The sequence below is a fragment of the Pyxicephalus adspersus genome, chromosome 4 (genome assembly GCF_032062135.1).
Source record: "Pyxicephalus adspersus chromosome 4, UCB_Pads_2.0, whole genome shotgun sequence".
NCBI lineage: Eukaryota > Metazoa > Chordata > Amphibia > Anura > Pyxicephalidae > Pyxicephalus > Pyxicephalus adspersus.
The window spans coordinates 125,597,442-125,611,858 of record NC_092861.1 but is presented as its reverse complement, the minus strand read 5'-3'; positions in this window follow the sequence as shown (position 1 = coordinate 125,611,858).

Sequence of the window (14,417 nt, the reverse complement as noted above, 5' to 3'; positions counted from 1 at the left end):
TGTGCCATTCATTGTCCCCTTCTGATCACTCATGTGCCATTCATTGTCCCCTTTTGTTCACTGACTCACTTTTTTTTGGCTTCTACGGCTGGGTAACAGACTCCATTAGGGTAGGGATCAGCAGCTTGCTTGTCCTTCCTGGAGCGGAGTCGCGGGAGCGTGTGCGGGCCTTTGAAGTCACTTTCAGTTTCGCTCTGCACTGCAGCCAGCACCGAGGAGTCACACAGAGGCACACAGTGGCAGGTATCGGTGGGTGTCTTATTTGCGGGGGGTGCTTTATTTTAATGTTTTGAGCAAATATCGGGGGGTGGCTTATTTGATGGGGATGCCTTATCATCGGGGAAACACGGTAGTTTACAAAATGTTTAAATTTAAAAATAAAGAAAATGACTTTTGAAATTATGGTAAAGTGTTCATTGGGTTTATGTCAACTTTAGGTGCGAGGATGATAATTTAAATGAGGCTCAAACTGTTTAACTCTCCTGTACCTGGCTTGATGCAACTGAACAATAATTGCTTTCTTCCTTTTTAATTTTGTTAGATAATAATTATATAATATCATGTCAGTTACAACAGTTGTAGTGCTTTTTCAACAGAAGAGGTCTGGCTGTAGACTTAGTATCTAGAATCTTAGTATTTGTCTCTATGGCTGCAGGCAGTCATAAAATATGGCTTTAAAACATCTGGCCATTTGTGGTTTTCTATTTCTCAATTATTGGGCTATTAAAGAAAACCTTTCACAAACATACACTTTTTAATAAATAACCTCATCAAAAACAAAAGTTTATACACTTTTTTATTATATTTTTTCTTTATAGTTACCTTTTTAGAGACATTTGTTCTGTATAAACTCTGCCCCTTGTCATGCATGGAGAGACAGGACCACTAGGGGGGGTATGGAGGTGGTGTGAACCCTGAGAAGGGCCAAGATGCAGAGTCTAGGCAGTAACCAGATTTACTCCAGAGCCTCTGATGGTGAGGATGTTGCACCGCTGGTTACTGCCAGGTTGCAGTCTTTGGGCACACCAAGGTGGGCAAAACACGGTACCAAATCACAAAGCAGAAGGAAAGTCGAGAGAAAAATGGGGTTAAGGCAGGCAGCAAGCAAGAGAGGTCAGGTCACACGCCAGGGGTTAATTACCCGGGATCCAGTAGACAGACACCAGTGACACAGGGGCCACTGCAGACACAGGGAACACGAGACACTGAAAGCAACAGGAGGCACAGGTGATGCAGGGATGTCCACAGACAGACAGGAACACAGGAACAGCACAGGGAACTAGTCTGGGAACCAACAGACTGGACAAAGACTGGGGTTAAAACAGGAGCTGGACACAGGTAACACTGGATTAAGCAACAGGTGTACAGGAACTAGCCCAAAGAACCATGGGCTCGGTCCTAGTGGAGACTTGTTGCACAAACACTTAGTGCAGTGTGTGAGGTAGCTAAATAGGGCTGGTCCAGAGGATATTTTCTGATTGGCCAGCGGATTGGATGGAATCGATAAAGCTTGGAATCAGAGGCACGCCCAGTGTCAGAACTGCGCAGGAGAGAGGCGTCTGCACTTTAGAGGGGAAGAGGTAAGTGTGACACCCCTATTTCTTTCCTTGCCATGACAAATTTTACTTGTGGCATTCTTTTGCAGCCTCTCAGAATGCATATGTAACATATGAAGGATATGGAACAGTGAACGAGGTAAAGATAATGTGGGGTATACCAAGAAGGGGAAGTAACTTTTTTTTATCCAGGGTAATGTATTGGATCCAAAAAACAATTATTAACAAAAGTATAGAAAAGCCAGGAAAACTAACAATAGCTGTATATTGTATATAAAAAAATAAACTCTAAATGTTCTACTCAAGTAACTTTTTTAACAATTGTAAATTAGTGATAAAATTGGTAGCATATTGTTAGGAAAACAACGACCTCGAAAAACAGTTTTATTCACATAGTAATTGACAAGTTCACTTACCTTAGCACTTCCTGTCCTCTGTTTACACCCACACCTCTTGTCCATGGTTCGCCTAAGCAATTCTAGTCCACCACCTAACATTGCACCGTTATCCACATTGCTCCTCCACCACTGGTTACCTCTTTATATCCCCTGCATCCCTTCTCCAAAATTCATCAACTCTGCTGCCTTGCACTGCTTCCCCAAAGCTGATCACTTCTTCACACTTAACCACCCCATCACTATGGCCTTTGTACCCCCACATTATTGCACTGCTTTCCTCCTTCCAGATGCCGACTTCAATATCAGGTGTGTGTGGATCTCCCTTTTGCTGCCTGAACACTGATGCTCTACCTCCTACAATATTACACCATTATGCAGAGACATGCACATTTTGCAAGGGCTAGCGGGCAAGGGAACAGTGAATATAAGCAGAGAGGGCAGAGGCAACCCCCTATTTTAAGAATCAATGATCTAGACATATTTATGTTATTTCAGTTATTACCTTTCTTCAATGTTTCATATGCTGAAAACACAAATATGTGGCTATAATGTATCATTACACATTTTGTATCTTGAAATGCTGAAATTGGTGTAAAATTGTGCTGAAGATTATTGGTGAATATTTAGGACCAGGCCTACAACCTCTGAACCATCCATTAACAAAAAGTAAAAAAGGGGCTCTGTATAAAAGCCTTTTCGCAGTGGTTGCCAGGGGAATGTGTCATTTACATAGTTATGCAACAGTTGAATAATGCCTGGACCTTTCCTGCTGCTCATTTTTCCAAGAATGCTATTGAAATGCTATAGAGGATTTTCTTGCTTCCATGAAAAGAACAAAAACATGTATTTCTGGGACCCATAATGTATCATAGAATTTACATCTTTATCTTCCTTTGTGTCTTCTTTTTGTAGTTAAAGTGCAGCAAATTCAAGGAAATGTATACATTATCATGATAACATACCTGTGAAGTAAAGGCAATTATAAAAATTTCCTGATTGACCACAGCAATCTAAAATCAGAACTATTGACATTGGTTACTGCACTTTGAAAATGAATGTTGCTTTTGCACTGCTTTCCCAAAACAAATTACATTTATTAAACCTAATATGTGTCAGCCAGCTATCTGCTAAAATGAAAAAACAAAAATTAATCCCTTAAATATAATATTATATAATGAAATATGAACCCACTAAATCTAATCTGGAATCATCTTGCTTAAACTGCCAAGACCTCAACCTGTAACAAGAAACCAAAATTCACAAGGGATGGCTTTGTGGATAGATATTCAACTACAACCAAGCACAGCTACAAAATGGGTTTTTGAATGGGTCAAAATATTTACAGAGGTAACATGTATAACTTATGTTAATCAATCAGTAACTGTTTGCCTTGTTTGATTTCAGTTAATAGTGTATTTGACTTTAAACCAAGGGAATTCATAGGGAACAAAATACTGCACGCAAAACTGTATTTGTACAACTATTGGGTCCATGTCCCTAAAATGACACTGCTAAGAATGCAAAAAATGCAAAAAAATGCTTGTTTCTTCCAGCCTAATTGATCCATCTCAATCATCCTTACAATGTGCTTATCAAAATACACACTATTGCCCCCATGCTGTGTATAAGTGTTCCTAGCATTGTTATTTGTAGGTGCCTGAATTAAAAACTATCAGCATAAATATATTACAAAATAACCTTAATATTTTTCCAATAAAATTATCCTACATGCCCTTTCAGACCTATGGTATCAAACCATATATCTGGCAGCTTTCGGCTGCTCATCAAGAATTGTATCGGGCTGTGGCTGCAGTACAGATCCTCAGGACTCAACTACATTGACAAAAGTGAATTTTGCTTTTGCAAATTACATTCATTTCAATCTGCTGCATCAGCATGCAAAAAAAAAATGGTCCCAAAAGGTTAGGAAGGCAGTTTGAACCCATTGCAGATCACTATGGCTGACTGTGGGTCCGAAATGGCCCGTATGAATTGTTTTAAAATAAAATCCCAGTTAGGCAACACAACTGAAAATGCTTATCTCCCTTATCAGATATTGTAATTTTATGTGTTTTATCTCACAGTTTCAAACATGTAAGCCATATCACTGAGTGCTTCCTCTTTTCTTTCTTTGGTTCATTTTTTTTAGCTTGCAGAATTTATTAGGACTTTATATATGAAAATGAGTGACAATTAAACATTTAGCTGAATTTTTTCTACCTCTATGCATAGGGAGTGAGACTCCCTTCAGACTATAATGAGTAAATCATATGGGAATCCCTGTATTACAGAAGAAGTTGTGTCCAGGGCAGGCAGGCCTTTTAGTTCACAGAAGGCAGGTAGTAAGCAATTGTAAGACATCGATTTGTTAACAGGATACTAAAAAGCAGGAGATTTGCTTAGGTTTATAATATTAATAGGTATTAATGGGTAAAAACTCAATCAACTCTATGTATATATTGCATGTATATAAGGCCACCTTTGGGGCCTATAAAAAGGCTCTTCCTGCAGTTATTCACAGTGTTTCTGCCTTATTGTTCACTCACTATTACTACATATTATTCCATATTACTACAGACAGGCAGATGTGGCCAGGTCCAACCACAGGGTAAGCAGGCACATGTACCAACTGTGCAGTAATGGGAACAAACCTGATAGGAAGTGTGGTATAAGTCGAGTTGATAACAGTTCAGGTACAGGTGCTGTAGGCAGATCAGGTATCAAAGAAGAGGCAGAAATGTTGTCAAGGTTTAAGCCAGACACAGGTAGCAGTGCAATAGACCAGCAAGTCAAGCAGGGTCCATAAGAGGAAGGCAAAAAGAGAAACTGAGCCAGATGTCACAGGTACATCTGAAGACAAATTAGTAAAATAGCCCATTTAGGCCAGTGGTGGGTGTGCACATGGTTAATATGGTTCTCTAACAACTTCACCGTCTCAGGACAGGACAGCATAGCATGATTTAGTCTCCAATAAAATTCAGAAGATCTAGGAATCAAAGATTTACAGGCTACCAAAACCGGAGAATGGTCCGACCAAGGGGTCGCCAACATTTTGGAGGTAGTTACACAGGGTAGCAACCATTGTGGCACGAATATATGATCAATTCTACTGAAGCTATTGGGAAAGGGAGAATATTAAGTAAAATCCTTTGTTGTAGGGTGGATTTCTCTCCATACATCAAATAGTTGTTGATCTGATAAAAAAATCTTTGAACTTTTAAGAATTTAGAATAGAATTTTAGAATTAGAATTTTTAAGAATAGAAGGATTGAACTAAAATGTCCCTGGGTTGAAACATGTGACTTATGTAATTTGCCATCAAGAATCAGATTAGTATCACCCATAAATAAAAGAGTACCTTTAGTGTGTGTGCCTATCACAATATAAAGATGCTTAAAAATGGATTTGGTGAACATAGTGGCGTAGTAGTTCACAATTGTAAGCTCCATGTCAAACAGAAAGCCTTGTAATACTAGATAACGGCCAGTAGGGTCTGCTATTTCTTTTGTACATTGAAAGGGAGTATTTTTGTTAAAGGCTATCAAAACCCCTCTCCTCTTCTCTTGAAGACAAGCTTGAAAAAGAATAAGAATATTTCTTATGGAAATATGAGGGCCGGGAGGATAGTGAAAACCTAGTTTCCTGAAGGCAAAGAATGTTTGCACTCTAGCATAATAATTAAATGCTTTTTTCCACTTATGTGGGGAGTTAAATCCCTGTACATTATGGGTTACAATTACACAAGTTTCAGCAATCATTGAAAGTACAGAGGGAGAGAAACTACACAGAGAAGGTTAATATACAATAATATGCAATACAGTGAAAAAAAACAAAAACAAAACAAAGAAAAGAAAAAAAGAATTAAGAGAATAAAAAAAAAAAAAAAGGGTAAAAAAACCAAAGCCTATAGGTCTTTAACAAAAGACCCGTCCTGCAAAAGCAGGTAGAAGGCAAGCTAGTAAGCATTGCCTAAACAATGGGTAAGGCACTCAGCCCACCCGGGTAGGTGCTGTTTTACAATAAAACAACTCGCAATCAATAAAATTATAGTGAAATGCAATCAGTAACATCATATCAATTGAGCCTGTTCTAGCAGAAACAGACTGACATTATTATAACAGACAGAGCATATTACTCATCAAAGCAGAGGGAGGGGTGCAAACAAAATATTGCTCTGCAGAAAGAGAGAAGAGAAAAAGAAAAGAAAAACAAAAATTTTAATTTAACCTAAAAAAACAGGATTCAAGTAAAATTTGTCATCCTCCTAGCACGTGCACTATGGCGCGCTACTAGTAACCTTAGGATTCAGCTTCATATTATTGCGTATTGCTGACTATAAAACATCTCGCAATCAATAATATAAAAGAGAAATGCAATCAGTAACATCATATCAATAAAGCCTGTTCTAACAGAAACAGACAAAACCCCCACTGACATTATTATAACAGACAGAGCATATTACTCATCATGACAGAGGAAAGGGTGCAAACAAAATAGTGCTCAACAAAGGAAAATAAATAAACAAATAAAAATAATAAATAATTTGGCAAACCCAACAAATGGGATTCATATGAAATCATTCATCCTAGTAGCACGTGCACTATGGCGCGCTACTAGTGACATTAAGATTTAGCTTTATAGTCTTGAAAAGAAACATTATTATGTATTACCGACTATAAAACATCTCCCAATTAATATTAAAAAGTAAAGTGCAATCAATACCGTCATATCAATAGAACCTGTTCTAGCAAAAACAGACAAAACCCCCACTGACATTATTATAACAGACAGAGCATCATGGCAGAAGGAAGATGCAAACAAAATAGTGCTCAGCAAAAAAAAAAAAAAAAAAATTAAATAATTTAGCAAACTCAACAAGACAGGATTCATGTGAAATCAGTCATCTTCCTAGCATGTGCACTATGGCATGCTACTAGTGACATTAGGATTCAGCCTCATATTATTACGTTTTGCCCACTACAAAACATCTTCCAATCAATATTATCACGTAAAGTGCATCAGTAACATCATATCAATAGAGCCTGTTCTAGCAGAAACAGATCCCCCCGGGCATTATTATAACAGACAGAGAATGTTACTCATCTTGGCAGAGGGAAGAATACAAATAAAATAGTGCTCAGCAAAGAAAAATATATAAATAAATAAAAAATAATTTAGCAAACCTAACACAACAGGATTATTGTGAAATTAATCATCCGCCTAGCACGTGCACTGTGGTGTGCTACTAGTGACATTAAGATTCAGCTTCATAGTCTTAGGAAGAAACATTATTACGTATTGCCAACTATAAAACATCTCATAATCAATGATATAAGGTAAAGTGCAATCAGTAACATCATATCCATAAAACCTGTTCTAACAGAAACAGACAAAACCCCCACTGACATTATGGAAACAGACAGAGCATATTACTAATCATGGCAGAGGGAAGGGAAACAAAATAGTGCTCAGCAAAGAAAAAACAAATTTAGCAAACACAACGGGATTCATGTGAAATCAGTACTATGGCGTGCTACTAGTAACTTTGGATTCAGCTTCATAACCTTGAGAAGAGGCATTATTACGTATTGCCGATTGCAAATTCCGCCCAGGAGAGCGTTTTCGGCGCTTACTGGTTTCCCAGATAGAGGTGAGCCGAGAAGATCTCTGGGGTCTTGGGGAGTCTCTGGAATCAGCCCCCTTGACTTGAAGCTGTAATCTCTGGAAAAGGGCTTTAGCTTCTTCTGTATTCACCACAGAATATGTTGGCCCATTCCAATCTGAAGGGGAACCCATTTATATTTAATTTCAAGATCCTGTAGAGTAGATAGGAATGGTCTCAAGGCTTTCCGTTTCTGAATTGTTTGCGGTGCCAGGTAAGCAAAAATTTGGTAAGGACAAGATCTAAACACCAAGTTCCTTCCTGTTCCATGCGGCTTTCATAATGACCTCCTTGGTTTTGTAGAAAGTGGGTTTTATAAGCACATCTCTTGGGGGACCATCAGCTTTCTTGGGGCCCATAGTCCTGTGGATCCGGTCACATTCCAATCTATCTGGAGGCAGGTCAGGAAGCAAATCATGTAACAAATCACCAAAATATGCAGTTCCTATTTTCTAAGTCTTCCAATTTAAGAAGGGTCGATTGTAACTCTGAATGGCAGTAATATCATGATCATGAGAATCAATTACTGGTATGGCATCATCCATCTTTGTTTCCAGGTCATGGATGCGGGCCCCCAGCTCCCTTATTTCTTTACTAATGTTTAGGCAAAGTTTATCAGTGGCCTGTGTAAGCTCAGACTGCTGTAGTTGATTAAATCTCTCCAAAAGCTCTGCATCTGCAAAAACAGACCCATCGATGAAATCCTCTTCTAAAAAAAAATTGCTGGTGAGGAAGGAAGTGTCTGTTTGGAGGAGGCCGGGGCCGCCATCTTGCCTGCCTGCTGTGCGGTCGTCCCGGAGTCTGAGAAAGCGACTTGCCAGCTGCTGAGGACTTCCCCACCGTTGGCCGAAGGATGAGAGGCAGTGCGGGTGAGGACTAGGAAGGGAGATGTCAGTGGATGGAGCGTGTAAAAGTAGCTACTTGCCCAGGTGGTGAGGAGCCAGATCAAATTGCAATCATCTTGACCGGTTGCTCACGAGCACCCCCTAGGCTCTGCAAATACATTTTCTCAAAGCCTGACTGTATACAAGTGTCCTGCATTTGAAATTCTTTTTTTCTTGGATGCACCTGTGCCATCTAAGTTGTATAACCTGAAAATGGGCAATGCCTTTAGGGCTGTGGCTGATCCACGCTACATACACTTAGGCCTTAATGGATAAGGCATCTGACTTTGGATCAGAAGGTTGAGGGTTGTGGTCGCTGTGGTTGGTGCTTTTTCGCTCTTGATGGTTCACCTTGGAAGCTTCTGCCCCCGTAAACTTGATGTATTATATCAGGTATTAAGCTTGGTCCTTACAAATGCTTTTTGAAAGTCTAAGCTAATAAAAGTGTCCTGTTTTTCATATCCTTTCGCACAAGCACACATAAGAGGTTAATGAGCATTATGTAGCAGAATCTTCACAACAATTTGATCTTTGTTTGGCGTGTGGTAACTCTGTGGATTCCTTTTTACAAATGACCCTGTTAATATATAACTCCTCCTAATGTTAGTGTCTGAGCACAAGCATGAATTGAAAATTGCTCCATTTGGAGACCAGAACACACAAAGAAATTGCTCTTGAGTCTTTGTGCCTTAGACAACACAGCCATCCTGACAAGTGGCGAGTCTTGCAGGCCTCCGACTGGAAACTTTTTTGCATTGCGTACCTAACATTAACATTTATTCGCCTCAGACACACCTCTAGAAAAGCTACACAGTTGGCTGCAACTAACCCAGCAGACTGCTTCACCTAATAGATAAAGCATCTAGCTGTGGATCGGAATTTTGAGGGTTCGAATCCCTTCGTTGTCTTCTTAGTTGATGTTGATCAACTCTTGAAGCTTGACCTTGGGAGGATTTTGTGCATTTATAATTGGGTAGAAGATGGGGTTCTTGGGAAACTCTTCATTGGACTAGTGGAAGGGCGGAAGTGAAATGAAGCAGGGTAACATTTTACACACGCACTATCGTACGTCTACCGCAAACCTTTTTTTGGGCAAACTTTCAACACACCCCCTGCTTTACGTAAAATGGCTGAGGTTTTTAGTAGGTGGTGTTTTATTGATAAAGGCTACATGCAGCTTATTTATCTTCATGCTCTTGGCAAAAGGCCAGATTAGGCTTCATTGAGCATGGTAAGGAAGATCTTTTCCGATGCTTTGATCATTTTGTGGAGTCTGTTAACTCTGTGGATTCCTTTTGACGAATGACAAAACCCCAAGTGAAGTGGCTGTCAGAGAACAACCTTGATTTGAAAATAAATTGTCAGAAGTGGGATTTGAACCCACGGCTCCTTTCAGAAACCAGAAGATCCACACACAGCAAAGGATACGAATCTTGAGTCTGTTGCCTTAGATGGCTCAGCCATCCTGACAAATCTGCAGCGTAAAGCAGGCCTCCCAGTGGAAAGAAGTTTAACAGTAAAGAACTTTAACAAAGTAACAGAAAGAACTTTAACAGTAACTAATCTGAGAGAGAGCTGTATTAACGCTCTTACGCGTGGCACTTCTGCAAATACATTTCTCAAAGCCTGACTGTATACAAATGCCCTGCATTTGAAATTCTTTTTTTTTCTTTGAAGCACTGGTGCCATCTGTAAGGAGCTGAGGGATTTTGTTGAGTTTTGAAGTTAATTATTTTTGTGTTTTTGCTATATTTTGTAGATAATTGAGTTGTGTTGAAACTAAATATATCCTCTTTGTCAGTAAACCAACATTTGCTTCCCCCTAACCCTGAGATTCCTTACTTTGAAACACTTTGAGGAAACTCCTGTTGATTCTGTTAACCACAGAGCAGGAGTTTATGGAGTGTAATGTAAAATTTTGATTGCGGAGGTTATTAGGCTAATGATTGTCAGTTACCAAATAAAAAAAGGAAGAAGAGCAGCAGTGAGAATGCAGCAGCTGCATTCCAGCGTCCAGCAGCCTCTTCCTACCAGAAACACAAAATTTGCTGAATGCTGAGGGAAATTAATTTCTAGTTATTGCAGAAACACAAAGGAGAACACAAAATACCAGCCCTAAAAATACCATCTCCAGATGAGATCACTGTAAAGCATTATCCCCTCATTACTGAGCAACAATATGGAACTATGTGGGATCAAGTGCATAATGAATTTGTTAGGATACATGGAGATAGAAAACCAAGGGCCACAGCATTAGCATGCAAACAGAGGACTAACAGTAAGTGATTATGCTCGAAAGTTTAGGAAAGTGTGGAAGGAAGAGGCAGGTCTAGGCTTAGGAGGAGATTTCAATGTTGTTTTTACACAGTCACTGATTATTGGAATAAACCCTGAACATGCTAAAACTGCCAAAATGAATATTGATAATTGGTGCATATTACCCCCGCAGGATATAATGGGACATTTGTTAACTAAAGACTCGGCAGGATGTCTTAAAATACCTAAACTGTCAAAGCCCCATGTGCAGGGACTCCACTATTCAGGGAAACCCGGAGGGTACAGAGGAAAAGGTAGAGACAGGCAAACAGGACAGGCATGACAATAGAGGATATGGAAATGTTAGAAGGAATCAAGCATGTTTTGCCTGTGAACAGGAAGGTCATTGAGCCAGGGACTGCCCTACACACCAACAGCAGTCAGTACAACAGCAACCACATAGCGCGCCAATGCAGCCCACAATTACAACCACCCTGCCCCAATTTACCCCATACAACGGGGAGGCAAACCACATCAAGCATAGGGATGCCCACAGGAAGACTCCACCACCACTATGTTACAGATCTCCATGACCAGGCTGATGAAAACCCAATATCCACATTAAAAGTAGGACAGTTCCTGATGAACTTCTTAGTAGACACAGGAGCGACTTGTTCTGTCCTCTGATCCTGGTCAGGTCCATCTACACCTGGTGGGACCTCTCTGGGTATAAACAAAGTCATCACCCCTTCAAGATGCACACCTCATATCCCCGTATGTACAGTACATGGAGAATACATTACACATCACTCATTCAAGGTATTACCTAGTTGTCCAGTCAACCTGTTAGGAAAAGACCTGATGGTATCTCTGGGAGTGTCACTGGTTGTTGACCCAAAGGGAGGGATTAATGTCAATACAACCTTGCAACTGCCCTTTTTGGATTTTCCAGTTCCGGACAGCACATGGTCCACCAGATCATATGATGGGGGATTCCTGGACTGCACCCCATATACAGCACTCACAAAACCACGTACACCAATAAACCAAAAGCAGTATCCTTTAACTAAAGAAAAGGAAGATTCCTTGTGCCTCCCTGATTGAGGAGCAGTACAGAGGGAGGCTTGCGGTAGGAGAATACAGATGCCGACTCACAGTAAGAGCCTCCCCTCACATGTGTCAGGAAAGGAAGGCCTGGAACGTACGAGGAAGGAGGTAGTGTAAGGCCCAGCATGACTGTGCAGACAGGAAGGGGAGACAGCAGAGGGTTAATGATTTGAAGTAGTACGTGCAGGGATAAAGAAAGGGGAGGGGATGGGGAAGGGGGGATAGGAGGAGCGGTAGGAGTTAAAAAGGTTGGGAATCAGAAGTATAGTCCTTTTCGTTAAGAGACAGCAGGAAGGGTGAAGTTTTTCCCGCCCTCCCTTCCCTTTTTAGTTTTGTTTTATTTATTGGGTTTTGATGATGGTTTTTGGGGTAATATGTGATTGTTGGTGGCGGTTGAGGTCCTCGGGGGGAGTGTAATTCTTGGTTGATATGTATGTTGGGGGGTACCCATCTAAGGTATGGAGTCCCCGGTTTGGTTGGAACGTTATATAAATTGTTGGTGGCGGCTCTGCACAAGGAAGGGTCATTTGGGTTCCCGAGCTGGTTTTATGGGGCGGCTGGGAGCAATTTTGCGTCCATGGTGTTAAAATGGTGGACCTCAGAGGACCTACAACTTGTAGCAATATTTTGAGTATGGTTTATGTTATTTGATTTGTATTAATGTTATATATATTATTACATATTTAATTGTTCAGTTAAAATTATTTATATGTTTGTAATGATTGTTGATAGGCAAGTTGACCTAGCTATGTCTTGCCACAGTCAAGGAGCGAGTGCTCTAGTGAAACAGAGATGTATACAGGGAGCCTGCCTTCAACACCAGTTGTACAACCATAGCTTTTAGATTCAGAAAGCCTTTTGGAAAAATTTCAATTAATGTTACATACAGCATTGGAGAGTACTACTCTCCAATTAAAATTACAGAGCATTTTACAAAGAAGCTAGGAGAGTTTGGCCAGCGTACAGTACAACTTGAGGGGCGAGAAGATGATGTTACCACTGTCCTAGAGGGGCATGAGAAGGATAATGAGTATTTGAAACAGGAGGTACAGCCTTTACATCATAAAATAGAGGATTATAAGAATAGGGTGTGCCGCTCTAACCTTCGCATACGTGGCTTACCAGAAAGCATAATTGATCTTAATACAACAGTGACTGCCCTTTTATTGTGAAATATGTCCTGAGATAGCGGTGGAACAGCTAGAATTGGATCGTGTACATTGCACATTAGTAAAACCAAAAGCTGATGGTCCAACAAGGGATATCTTGGTTAAATTGCATTACCCCTATGTTAAAGGTGCGATAATGAAGGCAGCCAGAAAAAAGGAACCCCTCACTTTTCAAGGTCATAATTACCAACTCTTTATGAACTTGGCTCCAGCAACGATATTGTGTCGCAGAGAGATGAAACCATTTCTTCAAATCCTACAGAATCAGCAGATCCCTTATAGATGGGGCATCCCCTTCAAATTGTTATTTACATATGGGGGCAAGTTACAAGCTGTCTCTTCGTTAGAGGAGGCCAGAAACCAGTTTTAGGAAATGGGACTTTATGCCTGTGATCAATATGAGAAATCAGGCAATGTGGAAAATCCTAATCTTCTAATATCATGAATATCTGAAATACACCAGCAAAAGAGGACTAAGGAGCCTAAGGTGACAGATCCACCTAAACGCTTGAGACTTTCTCAGAGCAATATTTGAATATTTTATTTATTTTTGCCCTCTCCTTTTTTTTCCTGTTTTACCTAGGGGTTGTGGAAATAATGTTGGTCAATAATGTATGAATGCCCCTTTTCAAATGGATATAATGTTCTGATAAATCTGGATAGAAATCTATTAGTTTATTCGGGATATTAAGTATGGATATGCTAGGAGCATAATTTTCTTTAAACAGCTAGTTGAATATTTAGAGAATTGCTTGATGTTATCTAGTATTTTTTGTTGTGCCTGGTCCTGGTGTAGAAGTCACTGCGCTCCTTTTTAAGTTGCCAGGGATACCCCCCGCCATTTAATTAGGGGATATACCCGACGACATTTTCGGGGCCACAGGAAAAATTCTGTCTTCTCTTGTTTATATTGCATTTTTGTATTATCAGAAAGGGTGGATGCAGGGTGAGAGCAAGTCCCCACTCTGCATACCCTGGGTGTATATATTATGCATATTGTTTAGTGTTTTGCTTGTCTGGTGTCACCCCTGTCTTAGTCTGTATCTTTTCCCTTTTGTTTCCGGTGTAAGGCAGGCGGCATATTGTACAAATGTTTGTGACAAGAAAGGGGTACATATGAATAAGTGCTTGGAAAATATAGAGAAATGGTAATTTCAATACTCTCTCTCAATGTACAAGGCCTTACCTCCCCAGTTAAAAGGTCACAAGCCTTCCGTTATTTTCATGTAAAGCAGATGTGATATGTTTACAGGAGACACACTTCTCTACTTCTCCCTGCCCAAAATATTTTCATGAGACCTATCCAACTGTTTTCAAAGCTAATGCAGCATTAAAACGAAGAGGTGTGCTTATTGGTTTTGGGAAAACAGTATCATTTCAATTGG